This window comes from Scatophagus argus, chromosome 4 (assembly GCF_020382885.2).
Source record: "Scatophagus argus isolate fScaArg1 chromosome 4, fScaArg1.pri, whole genome shotgun sequence".
Taxonomy (NCBI): domain Eukaryota; kingdom Metazoa; phylum Chordata; class Actinopteri; family Scatophagidae; genus Scatophagus; species Scatophagus argus.
This window is the reverse complement of record NC_058496.1, coordinates 20,524,853-20,529,307: the sequence shown is the minus strand read 5'-3', so window position 1 is coordinate 20,529,307 and position 4,455 is coordinate 20,524,853. Positions and strand designations below refer to the sequence as shown.

Genomic DNA, 4,455 nt, shown 5'->3' with positions numbered 1-4,455 from the left:
TCCGCATTGATGGCGCTGATTGGCTGATTTTTTTTTTTAACTGAAATGTCGGCCATAGATGTACAGTGGGGCGGACAAAATAATAGCACTACTATATTCTGTAGTGTTCGGTTTCAGTTATCCTTTACACTACTTCTATGCATTCACGTTCAAATCAATATAGTGCTTTTTGCTACACAGCTTTAGTTACTTTGCACATTATGACTTTTCATACTAAAAGTGCTTCTTAAATGTGCATTATACACACACATATATCACATTTACAGTGGTGTGAAAAAGTATTTGCCCTCTTTGAGGTTTCTTCTTTTGTGTGTGTGTGTGTGTGTGTGTGTATGTGGTTGTCACACTTGCCGTGTAGGTTTGGAAACTGCATTTTGTATTTGCTTGTGTTATCTTTGTGTAATATTTAAATTTGTTTGATCTGAAATGCTCAAGTGTGACAAACATACAAAAAAATAAGAAGCACAAAGGAGGCAAACACTTTTTCACACCGCTGTATGAATGTGTACTCTATATGACATATGGTGTCTTAAAAGCCTTTGAGTCTTGAGCCTACTGTACATGTCTCAGAAGCTGAACACCTGCGTGTTTACAATATCACTGTAAATTGTTTGTAATAGTTGAATATTGAAAACCACCAGTCTCAGGTAAATGTAATTAGGATTGCTAAGTTAAATTAGGATGCTAAGATAAATTGGTAGTCCTTTTTGATATAGACTCAGTTGAAACTGTACAAAACCAGTACATTTAATGTTTGATCTCATCGAGTTCACTGATTTTTGACAATATTTGCTTATTCTGCATTTGATGGCAGCAACACATTGCAAAAAGGTTGGGACAGGAGCATCAGCACCAGTAAAGTTGTGTACTGATCAAAAAACACTTGTTTGGAATATTCCACAAGTAAACAGGTTCATTGCTAACATGCAATAGTATCGATTCAAACACATGATTTAATGACTATCTCTACTTGGGAGCAGGAACACTTTGCAAAACCACTGTTAGTAAATACACTTGGTTTGTAAATTATTGCACCCCAAGTTTTTTTTTTCAATCAGGATTGTACAATAGAACACTATTTCTAAAATCTAAATCTATATCTGTGTTGTATATATTATGTGAGGCTCAGTGTCCTACAGGCACTTGTTCCCTTTGATATAATAGATTATTTTCCACAGATGTGCTGATGGGGTTACACTGTGACAGAAACTTCTATTGTTCCATGCTAAAGGAACAGGTCAGGAAGTAGCTCCTCATTAACACACTATCTGTGTCCCTAGCCACATATGCATGCACTTGAAACTATGACAGGACAACCCCTGTGGTGAAATAAGCAGTGATCATCCAGGTATCAGATGAATAACTATTTATAGCAAGAGCTATAAAGTTATGTTTGGTCACAGAGGCTAGCAGTCAAGCAATACCTGGCATTTAACCAGAGGGCCAAACAAAGAGCCAAATACCCAGCTGAGCCATGACTGCTCTTGCATTATGATTTTTCAGAGATGGCAGTGATGTTCACACCCATGATGATAAATGGCATTTGTCTGCCATTCATGTACACAGGTGCAGCCTAAAGGAACTTGGTATAAGTAAATTCAATGCACATTAGGTTAATTGGCTACTCTACATTTCCCCTAGGTGTGAGTAGTTCTCTGTCTTTGTGTGTCGGCCCTGCGATTGACTGGCAACCAGCCCAGGGTGAACCCCACCTCTTGCCTGTAGTCAGCTGGGATAGGCTCCAGTCCCCTGCGATCCTGACGGATGAGCGGTATAGAAAATCGATGGATGGATGGGTTACTGCATTATCCATAGAATTTTTGAAAAAGAATTATACTCAAAATATAAAAAAAAACAGTGTATTGCAAAACCCCAGTAACTCATAGAAAAAAGCTGTTAGGCAACATGAGGAGCCTGAAGGCCAGCTGTGAGAGAGGAAAGTCTGACCTATTATAATAAGATGTGTTATGAAATGCTGCTCAAGGATACAAGCAGGGTCGAAGGATTCCTGATGTTTTCGTACAACTTGTGTTGTTTATGTATGCATGCTGTGACCTTTGATTAGATCTTTATGAATGAATATTCCCAAGTAACCTCAACTTGAGGTGTTTGGGGGTTTTTTTTGGTAGCAAGATGGACGATGGATGACAGAGAATCATGTGCAAAGACTAGTGTAAAGTGTCACTTTGGTTAACAAAAGCAACCTTGTTGGATAGAAATGTTGTCCTCCCTGATATCAAAATGAATTCATTATACATAACACACAACAATTTACAGGATATTGGAACTTCCTCTCCTAATGTGCCAGTGTAACATTAGCCAAAGACACAAAACAAATGGTTTGATTAAGTTTAAGGCTGATTGTTGTTTGATTTTTTTGATACTAGGATACACCCTATAGTGAATTCCCATCATCAGTGATGCAAACTGTTGGGTTTTTCAGTGCTTTTAGTATCAGACTTTTGTCCCCACCAGCACTACTTCAGTAAACAGATCCCTTGTATACACTGTAAAGTCCTTCTGATTCATATCTATTTCGAGACACTTTGAACAGCCCGTTTTGGTCTTGATGGTTCTCATCCTTTCCACCCTGTGATGGCTGGAAGTATGATTTGTCTGCAGGGAGGAGCGTGCAAATTTCGTACAGATATTTATGGCCTACATGGTATGAATGTGGAATTTCACTGCTCTTTTTCATACTCTGACTTTTCCTCTAGCACCACCATGAGGTTGACATTTTTGGTTTTGAGTGAAAACTTTTTGGATGTTATTTTTTAACATTTGTGTCTCCCTCAGGATAAACTATAACAACTTTGGTGATAGCTGATTTTTCCTCTGGCACCATCATTATCTGATCCTTAATTTATGACCAAATTCCTTCCAGTGTCATGATCTGCTGTCTATAAGTCACTGGTTTTTCTGTTTTCCCCTGGATGCTTCATCCTTCAGCCCATTATCACCTCAATCAGCGTCACTGTTCTCCACACAGGTTACAAAGGCAACCCCTGTCCATCTCTCATTGCCAGATTGTTCCTCTGCTCTGCATGACTCTGATTTCCAGTTTGCCTTGCATGTTGATGACCCTGCCTGTTTCTGTTTTTGCCTCCTGCCTTCTCCTTTGTTAAAGTAGACTGATTTTTTCCCTTCATTTTTTGAAGAAGGAATTTTGTGTTATGTTATTGGACTTTTTTGTGGAGGTTTTTTTCAGAAAGAAGGATTTTTTCGTTGTGGCTAAATTTTTGCTAAAAAGCGTTTTTGTTATTGAACCTTTCAGTACACTCCTTTGACCTGCCCTGCTCCCTGGTGGAACATTCTACTTCCTCAGCAACACTTCCCTTACCTAATTAATAAAGTTATTGCTCCTTACTGACTTTGTTCTGTGTGTTGCATTTGGGTCCATTTACTCCCTGGTTTCATCCAAAACCAGTTGTACTTGCCAAGTATAACTGTACTGGCATGCCAAGATGCCACTGCATTTAGCTGAAAGCGTCACTCTGCCTAGACAGCACTTCACCGGTTACCAGCAAGGCTGTAGACTCCTGATCGTGATGTAATAACAAAACCAACATCTGTGAGTGATGAGGCCCAAGCATGTTTGTGGCCAATATGATAGAATGCAGGGCAGCGCAGAGGTGCAGTGGTTAGCACTGTCGCCTCATAGCAAGAGGGTTCCAGGGTCTGGGCCCTTCTGTGTGGAGTTTGCATGTTCTCCCTGTGCCTGTGTGGGTTTTCTCCAGGTTCTCTTCCTCCCACAATCCCCAAAACATGCACATTAGGTTAACTGGCTACTCTGCATTGCCCCTAGGTGTGAGTGTGAGAGTGTGTGGTTGTTTGTCTTTGTGTGTCGGCCCTGTGATTGACTGGCGACTCGCCCGTAGTCAGCTGGGATAGGCTCCAGCTCCCCAACCCTGATGGATAAGCGGTTTAGAAAATGAATGAATGATAAAATGCAGTGCAATTCTGCTTTTTTAGTTTCAGATTTGTCAGTGCTCTGGCTGAGCTGTGCTGTGAATGAATAAGGCACAAGGACAAGGCTGTCATTGCACAACACAGGGTTGTAGTCTTTATGCTCATCACATAATAGCAGCATTACGTTCTGACATTTGTGTCATCTGGTGAGTAATGTAACTGCTGTACTTGCAAAAATGACCTCATTCCTTTTGACTCAGAAGTGGCATTAACTAGGTGAAAGATGAAACCCTGGGTATTCTTTAGGAAAGGAGCAGTCATTGAATGAAATGGGGCTCAGCAGTGCGCAGTGAAATTCCATTGCTTTGGCGCCTTGTTTAGAAAAGTGTTCTTGGATTTGTACATAGCGCTGAAATGGGTAACAGTACATTCAAATGGCAGCATAAATAAAGGATCCTCTAATATTACCTTCATTATAGTTGTCTTGATGGCAGTGATCAATAATTTAATGTGAATATAAACTTATGACTTATGCTCAATAGATGA

At 40.0% G+C, this 4,455-nt stretch overlaps 1 long non-coding RNA gene across 1 annotated transcript in view; it reads right to left on the bottom strand.

Annotated features, from left to right (window-relative positions):
• The window catches only part of LOC124057782, a 1,110,263-nt gene that overhangs the window by 61,180 nt on the left and 1,044,628 nt on the right, over positions 1 to 4,455 (bottom strand). The gene's annotated exons all lie outside the window — the stretch shown is intronic.